Here is a 17,882-nt window from a genome sequence, read left to right on the forward strand (position 1 = left end):
CTGGTTGTTATTATAATGCTGATGATCTTAACCTGCCTGGGTTGCTGTCTGTTATAAAGGCTTCTTTCACACAGAGTGGAATCCGTGTGTTCAGTGGGGGATCTGTCCGCTGATCCCCCCGCTCAGCGGAGTGGGCAGATGACAGGTCTGTGTCCACTCTGCTTATGTAGAGCGGACACGGACACAGCCGGCTCTGCTCTAAGGGCAGCTGGTGTAAACAAACTGGCTGTCCGTTTACACCCGATTGACCTCCTGTCAGGGCTGGGCTCAGCCCTTCCTTCTCTGAGTGTGGAGTCAATGAGGATATCATCGAGATAAACCACCACACATAAATGCAACAAATCACGGAGGACATCGTTAATAAATTCCTGGAAAACTGCCGGGGCATTACAAAGGCCAAAAGGCACTGCGAGTTACTCATAATGACCTGTTCTGGTACTGTCAGGGCTGGGCTCAGCCCTTCCTTCTCTGAGCTGGCCGCTTGGCTGTAAGGAAGGGCTGAGCCCAGCCCTGACACCTCCAACCCGATCCACTAGACGAAGGGGAAAGGATCCCTTTCTGTTCTGTTCAGCGGATTGGATTGGGGATGCGTATGTGTGCGCTTGCTGCTAGCCCACTCTGTCACTGGCTACAGCAGGATTTTGCAGGCTGTCCGATTTTTACATGCGACTGTTTTTTCAAGGCGGGGCCAGGGGCAGAGTTGAAAGTGGAACTGAATGGGGGCCCTGTCAGGTAGGCTGTACAGAGCCCCATGATTTCTATCAGCTGCCCTGCTTGACAGCATCACATTCTCTGTTCAAACTACGACTTTGTGCTCTCTAGCCAGACCAAGCAATGACACCGTGTAAGTTGGCTGAACAAGCCCAAAACGTGTCAAGCCAGACTGAACAGCTCCAGATTACATCTTCATCCGATGGACAAGATTGCAGTCCCATTTTACTCGGTGCCATCTCTGGAAGAGTTTGAAAGCCGCCTGGAGTGAAGCAAAAACATGTTTTGTCCCGTAGCCAGATCCGTAATGACTGAGTCTTTAATTCTGCTAGGTCTTTTTCTTGGCACTTTACAATTGACAGACAAATTAAGAAGCCAAATTCAAGGGCTTCTCAGCCTTTCAATTTTTTTTTTTCTGTGGCTGTGACAGTGATAATTAATCTCCCTCAGTCTGCCTCGATTTTAGATGTAAATCACCTCAATCTCGATAGGGAAGATCTTCTGGATGAATCCAACTAATCATAATTTTACACAAGACGACCTGCCACGTTGTGTCAAGTAGAGAACATTCATAGTCATGCTCCACTGGCAAGACATGAAAATACAAATAAGCAATAGAATAACATTCTGATATTTATCAAGTGCTCCGGCACGTTGTTCAGCCTTACAATTACACAATGAACAAGTCAATGAGTCATTGGATTAAAAACAAGTATGTCTTTGCAATTCGTTATTCAGGGTCTGACCCAAATATTTTAGCTTTGAATAGCTAATTTTTAATTGTTTTTGTCATGTGAATGTACGAATTATGCAGACACTTTTATTCAGTGGCTTTGTAGAGTAAACCCCCCCCCCCACCACCACCACCAGTAACACTGGTGGAGCTTCTGATCCAAGGTCTACCAGCCATTCTCCAGGCCCCAGTCCAGCTCCTGACAAGGTCTGTGCTTGTAATCGCACTGGAAAAAATAACATTTAAGGTCCAGCTTAGTTCTAGTTCAAATAGGAGAGAAGAAAGTCCCAATCACTGCACACCAAACAAACCCGGCGATCATGCGAGTGAAAGCAGCCTCAGCCTAGCTCCATCCAAAACACTCCTCCAATGTGTTTCGCCCCACCCACCCAAACACAGCGCTAAAATGTGCTAATTTGCTCAACATACCTTGATGAAAATTTGTCAAGAACAAAAAGGTTGCCATTCATGACCTCTTCCTTTAGTTCACTTCAGTTGGTGACAACAGTAGACCATATCTGTGCATCGTGCAGCTTTTAGCCTCCACTGGAAGGACATGTAATAAGGTGACCATGAATGGGAAGACAGGAACAGAACGTTGTCACTAGGGACGGATTCAGGCTCCGTCTAAACTCATGTTCAGCTGAATCCGGAAGCCAGCTGTCAATGCCCGTTCCAATGAGCTACAGGCAGAGATTCAATGATGTCATGAGGCTGGACAGGGATGCTTTTAACATCAGTGACCTAATATGGCCACATGGCCATTTTAGGTCACTAAGTCATCGACTGAGTGGTAATATGGCCACTAGGTCTGAACCTTGGCTGTTTGGGTGTTCGGATGAATATCCAAACGTTTGCCAAATCGGCCCCCTGTTTGACAGGAGCTGGAAATCATATAAAGAAGTGGTAATGCTACTGTTACAATATACAACAGCTTCCCGCTGTCACTGGTTCTTAAGGCAGCAAGTACCTGCGGTGTCCTTAGAAACCGCTAACATCACCAGGAATCCATGCCACTTAAGTAAAGGGGTGGGGATAGCAGTGATATCACTGCCAAAATTATGTCACCAACATCCCCGCCCCTTCCCTTATATAGCTGACAGGGAATTTACAATAAGGGAAATTTTTTTAAATTTCTTTAATAAAGGCGGCAAAGGGGGCAGTATCTGGTGCCCCCTTATTATTAAGGGGGGCTTCCAGATTCTGATAAGCCCCCACCTACAGACCCGGCCAGGATTGTGGGGAAGAGGCCCTTGTCCCTATCAACACGGTAAGGCACTTCCCCCCCATGCCGAGGGCCTTGTATGGTTCAGAAGTGATGGTCCATGCTTGTCCCCCTCTATCCTGGCCAGTTAGGCTGTATGCTTAGATTAAGGGTCCAGCGTGGAATTTTAGGGGGACCTATCGTATATTTTTTTATGTAATTGATCTAATATATCAGTTTGGGAGTATTAGATCAATGATGTCAAAGGATCTACGCCTGTTCATGCACTGTACATGCAGCTGCAGGATGGGGATGCTTATAACCTAATTTACCTAATAGGGCCATATGGCTATTAGGTCAATGCCATTGACCTAGTATGACCACATGGCCATTTTAGGTCAATGTCATTCATCTAATATGCCCATGTGGTCGTATTATTCCAATTATGTCATGAGCATCTCTACACCTTTGTGTACCTGCACCTGTGGGGTCCCAGCTACAACTGATTGGCTCAGTAATAAGAGCTGCCTTCTATTTTCAGCTGAACCCAAGTTTGGGCCACACCCAAGCTCCTCACTAGTTGTCACCCTATAACAGGAAGTACCTAAACAAAGACGTGTATGGCTGGATCACTAGGCACTATTTTAATGAAAGATGCAGATTTAAATATTGAAAATGACTTATGGAATTAAATTAACATGTTCTATGAAATGTTGGCAGGCCCTGTTAATCTGCCCCAGGTTCTCTTCCAATTTGGGTGTACAAGCAGCCAGGCACACTGTCTCATAACTCAATGACCAAGCAAGGAATGTCTTTTTACGCTTGAATGCTTGTTGAATTTGGTTGTGGTACAGGGTAGGCTTTGGGATACTCTGAATTTAGTGCACTAAGAAAACCAGAGGACACTCTCTGCCTTGTCTACACTGTTCAGGATAATGCTCCTCTAGGCAAACAATAGGCGGACAGCAACCCTGGGGCTCCAAGCAAAGGAAAGAGCCCAATGCAGCAGCACGGGAACAGGTACCCAAGGAGTTAGAGCAGCAAACAGTCACTAGGATCCTACATCCAGGCGTATACTCACAATGTCCCTGTATACTTGGATGCCTCCGTCCAATATTGGCCAGACACTTTTCCTGTGAATCTCCAGCCCAGATCCTCAGTAAATCCCTTTTATTTTGCTCCATCTACTTCCAGCATATAGGCCCACCATCTGTCTCCATCTTGGACCTCGATGAACTTCTGCAGACTTCAGCTAAACTGCCAAGAAAGGCAGCAGACTTTCAGGCCTGGATCTCCTCCTTTTGGACAAGAACCCTGCTGCTGCAGGCCCCAAACTATTTACGCACTCCCCAGCCACCCACTGGGCATCCCCCATCAGAGATTGACTGAGGCCACATAAATATTCAAGCCAAGGATCTGCCTCTTCCAACCCACTAAATTCTAGAATCCACTAGAATGCAGGGAGATGTCACACACCGCTCCAATGTTTACAAAGGAGCTTTACCTCTCTAGCAACCTGAGGTGGGGCCTACTCGCTCTGGTTGTGGGGGTACCTTTCGCCATGTACACACTCACCAATGCCCGGGACCATGTGGGGCTTAGAGATAAGCCATACACTGTGTGCAGTGGTAGTAAACATACAGAGTCCCTCTGTAAAGTACCTTACCACCTTGCTGTCGAGTGGTTGCATTTTGAAGGGACACTGCTGAGCCTATGCCCACTCCACCAGTCCAGCATGCTTCTGCCACATCACTCCCAGTGACATAATAGGGCCCCCCTGAGCTTCTAGCGTGAACCTCATGTGTGCTCTTACTTAACTCCTTCATTCTCCTGTACCATGTGGCTAGGTATACGGAGTCTCCGTACCACGAGTTTGGTCTATTTTGGAGAACTGTCTGCTAGGGAGGGAGCCAGATCACTGACCCCCTCACTACTGGAGGACCTGTCACCTTCACCAGGTACCATGCCTCATGACTGTCTGCTATGTACTTTGCACTAGTTATGCCGCGTACACACAATCGGATTTTCCGATGGGAAATGTTGGATGGGAGCTTGTTGGCGGTAAGTCCGACCATGTGTATGCTCCATCGGACATTTGTTTTTGGACTTTCCGCCAACAAATGTTGGCTAGCATGTTCTCAAATTTTCCGCCAACAAATGTTTGTTGTCAGACTTTCCGATCGTGTGTACACAAGTCCGTCGGACAAAAGTCCAAAGTACAAACATGCTCGGAATCAAGGACGAGCCGGAAGCACTCGGTCTTGTAAAACTAGCATTCGTAATGGAGATATCACGTACGTCTTTTACGTCACTACATTCGCAATTGTTGGCCAACATTTGTGTGACTGTGTGTATGCAAGACAAGTTGGAGCCAACACCCTTCGAACAAAATTCCACGGTTTTGTTGTCGGAAAGTCCAATCGTGTGTAGGAGGCTTTACTGGTTATCCATAGCAACTGCATTCCTTCTCCAACTTATCTTGCCGTGTTAACCTTTGTAGTGGCTTTGCGTCATACCCCAATGTGCATTATAGACCCTGTTCTTCTGATACACCATAATCTACCATGCACCCCTTTCAGTACCTTCAGACCAGGCTTAAGAACATTTCCAAACTTTACTGAGAACTTCTTGTGGCAAAATCAATACAGCATATTTCAGTGCAACACGATTTCAACCCAACAACTATCTGAACTGAAGCTGCCAAGGCATACTTTGACAAAGGTGATAGTCTATTTCTGGCATCCTCCAAAGCTGGGCAGTTTCCCCTTGTTTCCGGTGTCTGGAAGCAATGGTGACCCTAGGGGGGGGCCAGAGGGGGCCCTGACCCCCCCAACATTATGCTGGGCCCCACCATGTGCCCCCCCAAAAAAAATTTTTTTTTTTTTTTACAAAAAGGCAATTTCTTCTTGTTTGTATTCATATTGGATGTGCCGCATCTTACTTGGGCCACCGCTTGGGTAACACAGTCTCTATTGAGAGGGAGAACGTCCCCAGTCAGCTCCTGCGGGTGATTCCTCCCCCCTCCCTCTGCTCGCTGACAATGCATAATGCAAGCGCTCACACAACCACGGCCGCCCGATCTGCTCCTTCCCCTGCATCCTCATTGGCAGGGAGAAGAGCGAGTTGCAGGAAGGACTCCACCAGGACTCTCAGGTACTGAAAAAACAGACTGATTTCTCCCGTACTTAGGACAAGAGAACCAGCCTGTAAATTCTAAGAGATGCCAGACCAGAGCTGTCAATAGCAGGGGCAGGACAGAAAGAGGAGGCTGGGGAACCCCACAGTGACAGAACACCAGGGCCCGGTGGCAAGACAACCTTTGCAACCCTGATAGTTCTCCCACTGCTTTGGACCCTTATATTTTCTTGGTATGCTGGTGACATATATCCCTTGTTCTCTGTCACCCTGGGGGGGCCCCAATACAGTAGGAAGGGAGCTCACTGCAGAACATGTGAAAGGGCCATTGTGGGATTGTAGTAAAGGGGTAAAGGGCCCCAGGATAGATAAAATATATATAGATCGATCTATCTATCTATCTATCTATCTATCTATCTATCTATCTATCTATCTATCTATCTATTTGCATTTTATATTGCCCCCCTATTTTTGTCCCTGTCCCCCCATGTGCCCCACCTAAATATGAAAGCTGGAGACGCCACTGTCTGGAAGGACTACTGGGTGCAGCAGCCTCTTTTTAATATCCCATGTCAGTTGCGGTCAGGAGCATGGCAGGAAAGAACTCTAGCCCTCCTCCTCTTTTATGTCACAGGGTGGAGGGAAGGGCCCATAAAGTCCGGGAAAGGAGCCCAAACATAGTTAACCCTTTCCCAGCCTGGGCAGGCTATCTGACTCTCGATAACAAAAACTTACATCGTAGGCAACCTGCCTCGGTTGCAGTCAGGAGCAAAGCGGGAAAGAACTCCAGCCCTTCCCCTCTTTTATGTCACAGGGTGGAGGGCAGGGCCCACAAAGCCTGGGAAAGGACCTCAAACCTCGTCAACTCTTTCCCAGCCCGGGCAGGCTGTCTAACTCTCTATAACAAAAACTCACATTGTAGGCAACCTGTCTCGGTTGCAGTCAGGAGCAAAGCGGGAAAGAACTCCAGCTCTTTCCGTCTTTTATGTCACAGGGTGGAGGACAGGGCCCACAAAGCCTGGGAAAGGACCTCGAACCTTGTTAACTCTTTCCCAGCCTGGGCAGGCTGTCTAACTCTCTATAACAAAAACTCACATTGTAGGCAACCTGCCTCAGTTGCAGTCAGGAGCAAAGCGGGAAAGAACTTCAGCCCTTCCCATCTTTTATGTCACAGGGTGGTGGGCAGGGCCCACAAAGCCCAGGAAAGGAGCCTGAACCTGGTTAACCCTTTCCCAGCCTGGGCAGGCTAACTCTCTATAACAAAAACTCACAATATAGGCAACCTGCCTACAAACCTAATCTAGGCGGGTGCTACATCAGCATTCCATAAAATCTTATACAACCTTCCATATAAAGGTTGTATAAGAGTTTCATGATAGGCTTTACCTCTTTAAGAATCAACAATCTTGCTCAATCAGACTATTTACTACAAGCACCTTCTTCATTATAAACTACCTACCATTAGGCATGCAATCAATATCAATTTAAACCTTCCACTTTACATTCATACAGTAGAGAAATTTCGGCGGATGAGAATTTCCAAACATGAATCTCTACCAACAAAGAGCATCTGTGCCAAGCTCCCTGCACTAAACAGAACTGGGATTACCTTTTGTTGAACTTGACAGCTGAAAGGTTTTGAGTGATTAATTACTTGGAGAATTGACGAGCAGAAGAAAATAATAAACAAAACACCCCTTCACATAAAAACAACACAAAAAAAACAACACAAACTGCTATTCATTTCAAAAAAGTAAAAAAAAAAATTTTAAGGAGACAAATTGGTTTGAGATTTACAGTACCGGCAAAACCGTTGCAAGGTTAACTTTGTCGGCAGCGACCATTAAAGGCAGGAAAAGAAAAAAACATATATGCAAATGTTATTACGGCGCGGGGGGAAATGGGCTGCAAACGGCAGTCAGAAACTGAAAGTTCATTGTCTTACTTTACAAAGGACGGATCCAGATTGAGCCGCGGTTGTCATCTAGTTTGCATACTCTTTCTTTGCCTTAATTGTCTTTACGCAAGAAACTTATCTGGTAGGCCATGGGAACTAAAAGGCAGGCCTTTGAACAGGCGAAGTCCAATTAAAGCCCAATTATCTGTCTTTTACCATGCTTACACATTCTGAGAGGCAGAGAAGACTTAAAAAAAAAATAATTAAAAAAGAAAAAGTGATCAGGGCTTGTCTACATTTCTCATAAAACGATGTGTAAAACCAGGGACGAATTCAGAGGAGACATTTATCTATTCAAGGACTGAAGTGGATGATCTGGAAAGTGCGAACGCTTTTTTTGTTTTTCTTTTCTTTTCTTCCCTTGGTGAACAACGGCTTCCATCGGCCGCTGCAAAGTGAGATGTCATAGGAGTATGGCAGCGCAATCTAATAGGGAATGTGAAAGACCCAACTAACCGGAGACGAGATGGGTGTGGGGATTTTTATATTTAGGCTAGTTTCAAAATTGTGCTGGCCTTTAGCAGATGCGCGGCCGTGTCATTATTTGTTAATAGTACCCCATGCATCTGCCAACGTGCAAGTTTTTCTGCATACCAAACCACATGTTGCCACAGCGCTGCGACACCGTGTGGTTTGGTGCAGGGTGTTTTTCGGAAAAGGGCCTGGGACTTCTTTTCCATGTTTCTCGCAAATAGGGCAGCCCAATGAAATGAATAAGCTGCCATAAACGCGATGCGCAGGGTCAAACAGAAACGCACGTGCTCAGTTGCACCTGTTCTCTGACACCAATGATGGGGTATCATTCCTTTCACTGACATCAACTATGGGACACCATTCCTTCCACTGACATCAACTATGGGGCACTATTTCTTCCACTGACAGCAATGATGGGGCATAACTTCTTTCTTTGACACCAATGATGGTGCACTATTCCTCCCCGACACCAATAATAGGGAATAGCTTCTTCCTCTGACACCAATGATGGGGCACCATTCCTTCCTCTGACATCAACTATGGGGCACTATTTCTCTCACTGACACCAACTATGGGGCACCATTCCTTCCAATCACAGCAACTATGGGGCACTATTCCTTCCATTGACACCAATGATGGGGCATAACTTCTTTCTTTGACACCAATGATGGGGCTCACTAAAATCAACGATGAGGCACTATTCCTTCTACTAATACCAATGATGGGAGACAATTGCTCCCACAGACACTAATGAAGGGGCACTATTCCTCCCAGTAATTACAATTATGGGGCACTATTCCTTCCACTAATACCAATGATGGGGCCCTATTCCTCCCACTGACACCAATGATGGGGCACTATTCCTCCCACTGACACCAATGATGGGGCACTATTCCTCCCACTGATACCAGCAATGGGGAACTATTCCTCCCACTAATACCAATGATGGGGCACTATTCCTCCCACTGATACCAGCAATGGGGAACTATTCCTCCCACTAACACCAATGATGGAGCACTATTCCTCCCACTGACACCAATGATGGGGCACGATTCCCCCTAGTAATACCAATGATGGTGCACTATTTTTCCTCCACAAGGGTGCTATGTAGCTTTTTTACTCTTACTAAACCACCAAGCCCGAGGTATTATCTACTCCCAGTGGCCACAGTCCACCCCCCCCCCCCCCAAAGTCTGAAGAATGGTAAACTGGCCCTTTGTTTAGAAAGTTTAGAGACCCCTGCTATAGACAGTCCAGTTAAGGGCTTGTTGTGTCACCTCCTCACCATGAGGGATGAGCTCAGGTGTGTTCGGACATGAGCCAGAACCTGCCAGAACTATTTCGCTGAACCTGCCTGAGCTATCTCGCTGGGAAGCCATAAAAGGCGACAGCCAATCATAGGCGGTGGAGGAATTCCCTACCCTGCAGCCACACTTATGCAAGGGGCATGGCTCAGAGGTAGAGAATGCCTTCCCAGCCTTTGATTGGCTGCAAGCTTCCCGGTAGGATAGTGTAGGCGGGTTCATGTCCGAACGCACCCGAGCTCATCACTGCTCACCACCCATTTTAACTCTTAAAAGGCTGAACCACCACACACGGTTGCAGGGCGATTGCGTCCTTGTTTTTGGTCGGGTACCACCCGTTGGATGCGCTAAGCGGTTTCATTTTTGCAGTGGCATATGTACACCCCTGAGCAGCTGCATGCCCTTTTGAAGCATTGAGGGGGCTCAACTGCCTGCTATTTCGATCATGGGTTCCCGGGGGTTGCGCATCCAACGTACGGTCCTCTAATGGAAAAGGGATAAGTCCTGGAAGTCGCGCATCTATACAAAACCACGTAATGAGGAGTATGACCGCCTCAACCAGGCCACGCCCCTATGCTCCTGCCATTTGCAGGACGGAAAGGGGAGGGCAATTATTTACAAAATTTATTTACAAAAAGGAGCACAACATGCTAATGTATTGAGGGCAATGTAATGCATAGGGAGTTTTTTTGGGGGGGGGGGAAGTAAGTAAAGGTGTAGCAACTCTTTCAGCCTCTTACCTCTTCTTTTCTGTCTTCAAGAATAACCCATTAAACGGAGATGAAGCTTTCTCTTGGAATCATAAATGTGTGACTCCTTTCGTCTACCTGTCAGAGAGAAAGCAGTAGGGTTATTAATGTCATATTAACATAATAACAGTCTTTTTTTTTTTCTAGTGGTTCTAACTACATAGTTATCTTGTAGGTTTTAGAATTGAATACATTTATTGTGAATTATACAGACATTGTGTGGGGGGTGACAGAAGTCAATCCAGCTACATGACCTGCATTAGCTTGTATGAAACAGTGTAAGACCCAGTAAATGTTTCTTTAGATCTAAGCACTCTTAGGGCTCTATTTATATATAAAAAAAAATTTAAAATTTGTTGAACGAGCATGACAAGCATACATCCAGCTGTGCCAAATTCTGGCTTCAGGGGAGAGGAGAGGACAGCAGACAATGAATGCCCCATATAGTAAGCCTATGGGTGATGTCACCATCCTGGCACTGATGCTGCGTGGGAGATCAAGTGACCGGTTTGAGCACCTTTAGATTAGGTAAGTATATAAGTCTGTCCTTTATAAGATAGTTAGTTGGTGGGAGCAGGTTTAGGCTTATATAATATTAGCCCAGACCTGTGCTTTGCCCATGCAGAGCCAAGCAACAGGTTCACTATAAAGCAGTGGTTCTCAACCACTGGGCCTTCACCCATCCATGGGCCACCCGACCATGGGTTTCTGTCTGCTATGACCGCTCTTGTTGTCACATCCAGCTCTAACATACCCATTCTCTGCCCTCACCTATGCTCCAAATTGCCATAGGTGACATGAAAAATACACCATATGCATGCAAACCATTCACTTACTTTTTAGCTTCCAGTAAGTGAATAGCTACACGTGTATTTTTCTTGTCAACTATGGCCAGTTGGAGGATGGGTGGGGGTAGAGAAGGGGCGTGCTACACATCCTGTGTACTAGGGTTGGCCTGGCAGGCTACAGGATCAGATGCTTTCTTCTTGCATGAATCATGGTATAGTAGTGCCAGTCTATACAGCTGGCTTCTGGAAGAAGGTAGCTGTCATTTTTTTTTTTTTTTTTTTATTATTATTAATGAATAATGGTATAGTAATACCAGTCTATAAGACCAGCTTCTGAAAAAAGATTAACAAGTTTTATGTGTTTATTTATTTATGTTTAATTAATGAATGGTGGTGTATTAATACCAGTCTATACAACCTGCTTCTGGAATAAGGTTTTATTTTATTTTTAATTATTATTATTATTATTGTATTTTTTTTGATGAATGGTTGTATAGTAGTGCCAGTCTATATAACTGGCTTCTGGAAGATGGTTTGTTAGGTTTTTGTTTTTTTTTTTAATTAATGAATGATGATATCATAGTGCCAGTCTAGACAACCAGCTTCTGAAAGAAGGTTGTCAGATTTTATTATATTTTTAATTATTATTATTATTACGTTTTTTTTGTATGAATGGTGGGGTAGTAGTGCCAGTCTATACAACCAGCTTCTGAAAGAAGGTTGTCAGATTTTATTTTATTTTTAATTATCATTATTATTACTTTTTTTGATGAATGATGGTATAGTAGTGCCAGTCTATACAACTGGCTTTTGGAATAAGGTTTGTCAGATTTTTTCTATTATTGTTTTTATTAATGAATGGTGGGATAGTAGTGCCAGTCTATACAACCAGCTTCTGGAAGAAGGTTGTCAGATTTTATTTTATTTTTAATTATCATTATTATTACTTTTTTTGATGAATGATGGTATAGTAGTGCCAGTCTATACAACTGGCTTTTGGAAGAAGGTTTGTCAGATTTTTTCTATTATTGTTTTTATTAATGAATGGTGGGATAGTAGTGCCAGTCTATACAACCAGCTTCTGGAAGAAGGTTGTCAGATTTTATTTTATTTTTAATTATTATTATTATTACTTTTTTTGATGAATGATGGTATAGTAGTGCCAGTCTATACAACTGGCTTTTGGAAGAAGGTTTGTCAGATTTTTTCTATTATTTTTTTTATTAATGAATGGTGGGATAGTAGTGCCAGTCTATACAACCAGCTTCTGAAAAAAAAGGTTGTCAGATTTTATTTTATTTTTAATTATTATTATTACTTTTTTTGATGCATGGTGGTATAATAGTGCCAGTCTATACAACTGGTTTCTTAGAGAAGGTTTGTCAGGTTTTTGTTTTGTTTTTTTAATTAATGAATGGTGATATAGTAGTGCTAGTCTATACAACCAGCTTCTGAAAGAAGGTTGTCCGATTTTATTTTATTTTTAATTATTATTATTATTACTTTTTTTGATGAAAGATGGTATAGTAGTGCCAGTCTATACAAATGGCTTTTGGAAGGTTTGTCAGATTTTTTCTATTATATTTTTATTAATGAATGATGGGATAGTAGTGCCAGTCTATACAACCAGCTTCTGAAAGAATGTTGTCAGATTTTATTTTTATTTTAATATATTATTATTACTTTTTTGATGAATGGTGGTATTAGTGCCAGTCTATACAACCAGCTTCTGAAAAAAGGTTGTCAGATTTTATTTTATTTTTAATTATTATTATTATTATTTTTTTAAGCATGGTGGTATAATAGTGCCAGTCTTTACAACTGGCTTCTGAAAGAAGGTTTGTTCGTTTTTTTATTATTATTATTATTATTATTATTATTATTATTATTATTATTATTATTGTTTTTTTTGTTTTTTTGATGAATGATGGTATAGTAATGCCAGTCTATACAACTGGCTTCTGGAAGAAGGTTTGTCAGTTTTTTTTTTTTATTATTTGTGTATTTTTATTAATGAATGGTGGGATAATAGTGGCAGTCTATAGAACCAGCTTCTGGAAGAAGGTTGTCAAATTTTATTTTATTTTTAATTGTTATTCTTACTTTTTTTGATGAATGGTGGTATAGTAGTGCTATTCTAACTGGCTTCTGGAAGAAGGTTTGTCAGTTTTTTTTTTTAATTAACGAATGGTGATATAGTAGTGCCAGTCTATACAACCAGCTCTGGAAGATTTGTTAGATTTTATTTTTTTCTATCATTATTGTTTTTTTTTTTTTTTATTATTAATTAATGATGGTGTAGTAGTGCCAGTCTACACAAACCCCTTCCAAAAGAATGGTTGTCAGATTTTTTTTTTATTATTACTTGTATTTTTTTTTATTAATGAATGATGGGAAAGTAGTGCTAGTCTATACAACCCCTTTCTGTAAGAAGTTTGGCATAATTTTATTTTATTTATTTATCAATAAAAATTCAGATACCAAGGAGAAATTCTCTTTTGGCATTCCCAGCGATGCAACTTTCAAACAGATGCAAAGGTAACTGGAGGTGTTACATTAAAAAAGCTTGCTGCTATGGGAAATGACCCTGTTTTTCTTTCTTTTGTCCTTCAGTAAATTATCATTCCAAATGTATTGTGCGACTCTTTTTGTAATGCATAAATAGAGCATAATTAAAGAGGACCTGACTGTTTTTTTTAAGACCCTTCTTTGGTTTCAAAAAACCATCACATGGAAACTGAACCATGAAAGCAGTTTCTGCTCTCTTATCCTGCACATCAATATATAAATTCCAGTGCAGTACGTTTGAAAAAAATGAAATTTTTTCTTCTGTTTTAATATTAATTTGCAGGTCCATAGTAATAAACAGTAACATAAAAATGCATGTGACTTTTTTTTTTTTCCTGGACACATTTAGAACATAAGAAATACAGCATTATTTTTATAAGGAAAGCCAACATAGAAAATGATTTAATGTGTTTAAAACACATTAATTAAATGAACATTAATGTTCTATAATGCTTATTTTTAAATTACATTAACTCATGTTTTTGACTTATTACTCCCTTGTTTACCTGATTACTGACTACTTTTTTTTTTAGTAAGCTGTATGCATCATCCAGGCAAATTACACCTTGTTTTTTACAAAGTAAATTAGGCTTTTATTTGATGGTAAAAGTTAATGGATATTGCTTGTTTTTTTATTTTATTATCAAAGTAAAACTGGCAAAAAACTTTCTAAACTTTAGCTGTATATTTCTTACCATGACCCACCAAAAAAAAATTTAAAAAAAATTCTCCTACTACTGAAATTCACCAGCGATACCCGTAGAAGGGCCAAGAAACAATAGTGAACATTTTGTTATTGGGTTTTTCTTTTCTATTGTATTCTATTTTCTTTTTCTATTCTATTCTTGTTTTTTTTTTTAATCAAAGTAAAACTGGCTCAAAAGATTATAAAAACATTTTTTTAGCTGTTTATTTCTTACCATGACCCACCACAAAAAAAAAATAATCCTACTCCTCAAATTCACCAGCGATACCTGTAGTAAGGCCAAGAAATAATAGCGCGCGTTTTGTTTTTTTTTTTGGTTTTTCTAATCATATGAAAAGGATGCTGACAGTGGCACTAAAAAAAAAAAAAAATGTTTTTTAAAATCGTGATTAAAGCATACTGACCCTGACCTTTGATCCTAACCTTGACTGTGACAGTAACCTACAGTAAATCAAGCCCTGAGCCAGCTATTTTATCTTTATTATTTATTCATTTATTTATTTTTTTACTCAGACTTTTTTCCCCCCTCTTCTGACAAGGAGAAAAAGATAGAATGTATTGACGGGTTTTGCAGACTGATAGCCAGCCGCAGGCTTTCACAGTGATCATGTGATCAGAAGTTGATCCTCCCGACTCCCTATCGTTAGCATGAGACCCAGAGCCATTGTTGACAGCTCGGTCTCTGCCCTGGGAGAACGCTATGGAGTGCGCTTCTGGCACACACACTTGTGGGCATTTAGGCAGTGCCTTGGAAGAAGGCTCACCACACTCTAAATACATACTTTGCATTCCTATACTTTTATTGTATGAGTATAAACTTTTATTTTTGGGGGGATGTAAGGTTTTGGAAGAATTTTCCAGTTAATATGTTTTACGTTTGAGGACCACTGCTTTAAAGCCATCCCACTTTGTTCTTTGCCAGAAGAAACTCTGTAAGTAAATCCAAGTTGGAGCTTACGCAGAGCAGAAGACTCTATCCCTACTCTGATCCGACAGCACTGAGCCAATCACCAAGCACCAGCTGGGTGATAGAAGTGCATAGCATCGCTTGTACATATGGGAACCCTTTAAGGGCCAGCTCCTCCCAGAACAGACCACGTTCTTGTGCGTTCCCCCGGCAGTGCAATTTGGCCTGGGCTGCATATCGCATTAGACCACACAAAAAGTACTTTTGAAAAACACACTGCACTAAATCATGTGGCGGTGCCTGCAAACGCACTGCTTCCAGCCTCTTGACTAGACCATGAAGGAGTATCATCATGCTTGAAAAAGCTGGGGTTACTCTTGAAACATCGGGAGGGCATACAAGCCCTAAAGCAATGCCTTTGATCATTTATTGAACTCTTGAATACTTTACGTTAGTTTGACTTCATCCTCCCATAAGGACTAGCAGTTTATATATATTAGGAATGCAGTCTGCAAGACATTTAAACCCAACTCTTCTGGATGCTCTTTGGCAGATGAGGTTTCACCCCTGGTGCTCCAATCCCAGTAATCACTTTCCTTTTCCACTTCCCCTGGATATACCCTCCAGCACAACAGCAGGAAACTTCAGGCCCTTGCTTTTGCCCATTAGCACAACACACCCTCCCCAGGCAGCAGGCCTGGGAGGAAGAGAGAACTCCATTGGCACACATCTTTTCCAGACAGCGGGTCTGGAAGGAAGAGAACTTTCCAAAGTCACCACAAAAATATATAACCTTGCCCAATGTGCACCACTGCCACTAAACCTCCTAGTGGTTGGTCAAGGAAACATAAATGGTCATCACTTAGATTCAGGGCAGCCATCAGAAATGTTGGGGCCCCTTACACAGCTTTAGGCCTGACCCTCATGGACCTAACCAACAACATTACCAAGGGCCCGCCCACTTGCCATCCCACCAAATCCGCCCACTGGCCATCCCAACAAGTCCTTCAGTGCACCAATTTTTATTTTGACACTCTTACTAAAATGAAAAATGTAAGTTCAAGTCATCAGTGCTTTCAAGTTTTAAGAGTAAGGAATTATATATTGGCCAAAAAAAAAAAAAATATGAAGCCTGCCACCTCGACAAGGTAGACTCTTTTGAGCAGGACCCTACACTAACACTAACTGCTCTACCTTTTCAAAGAGACAGCCCAGTCCAGCAAAGAGACAGCCCAGATAACACTGGTATCTGGTAGTGATCCTACTCATAGATAACACTATACCCCCCACTCCTAGATAACACCAAAACCCCTATACCACTTTAAGGTAACAACGGACCTCCCTATACCCCTCACCCACCCACTGAGGCGGCGGTGAGAGAGAGGCACTGGGTGGGGGAGCCAGAGAACTGAATGCAGTGAACACAGGCAGGCACAGCCGGCAGGAATCCTCACTAGGTTGAGGATACTGCAATGAGAGGAGCGCAGTGCAAGAACTTAGTCTGGCACTGGCTTCATTCCCAGGAGCCTCTCATAGGGGCCCCTACTGACTGAGTGCCCAATGGGTCAGTGCGCCCCGCTTGCTACTAAACAGAGGCAACAACTCCATGGTGTATGTGCTGTCCCTCCCCATTGCGGTCCTGCTTAGATTTATTGTATCTTTTCATGCTATTGGCAGGGACACTCCCCACCAGCCAGTAGAAGCAAACATTTAGGCTCAGGGACTCTACTGCTTATGGTCCCTGCATGTCTAAGCTTTCCATTACTTTGGAGATATTTAATTTCCTTATGTATTTACCAAAGAGGAAATGAAAGGAATTTTGCCAACATGACACAGCGACCACAACTCTTTCCTACACTATCCAAAACCCAAAATAAAAGTTTTAGCTTTAGATAAACTTAAATTAGGAAATGTTACAGTCAAGCTCTCTATCGCCTAACAAATCAGACATCCAGATGATCCATTCAGCATTGAGGCACAGGTTTGTGCTTTCCAATTTCTCACAATACCTTATTTTCAGACTCTGTACCTTGTTATGCAATCCCCAGGTGTATTAGGAGGGAAGGCCTCTATTAACTGCTGCCACAATGCTAAAACTCAGAAAAAGTCACTTTGTACGACAAATACAAGACCAAATGTGAACGGCAAGTGGCAAAAAACATGAGATTTACCCTGAGAATGTTCTCATTATTTTGTTCTCCTGTGGAGGACACAAAGCTAAGTGTTGGCTAACCTTAAATGATCTTCGTTAAATTGCAAGCCCGGACCAAAACAGCTGGGAGCAGTCAAATGTATTTCGTAGGGCAGAAGACACAAAGTTCTATCTCCTGTAAACTTTTCTGAAGGGTAATAAACTTAAAAATAAAGATGTTGAGATTCTCTACGTGACAGACAACTGTTTTCTAAAAGAATGTTTCTGGATTAATATATAACAAAGAAGATTTTGATACAATCAGGTAATTCTTCTAAAGTCATAAGAGTTCTGCTGTGTGTTTTTTTCGGTGCTTGGCATTTGGAAGCATTGGAACACAGGAGACATGTTTGCTGTGCCAAAGCGGTACACTCAGAATCCAACGTAAAACTCGCATGGCTTAAAGAAACCCTGCCACTTTGCCCATTTAGTGCAAAGAATACCCCCTGCCCCAA

General features: G+C 42.5%; 1 protein-coding gene across 1 annotated transcript in view; it reads right to left on the reverse strand.

Annotated features, from left to right (window-relative positions):
* TENM4 (teneurin transmembrane protein 4) overlaps positions 1-17,882 on the reverse strand; it is a gene marked incomplete in the record, with an annotated part of 1,986,086 nt that overhangs the window by 1,005,619 nt on the left and 962,585 nt on the right. Inside the window, 1 exon segment of the mRNA XM_073612821.1 lies at positions 10,259-10,345.

This window comes from Aquarana catesbeiana, linkage group LG02, assembly GCF_042186555.1.
Source record: "Aquarana catesbeiana isolate 2022-GZ linkage group LG02, ASM4218655v1, whole genome shotgun sequence".
In the NCBI taxonomy this organism is placed as follows: Eukaryota; Metazoa; Chordata; class Amphibia; order Anura; family Ranidae; genus Aquarana; species Aquarana catesbeiana.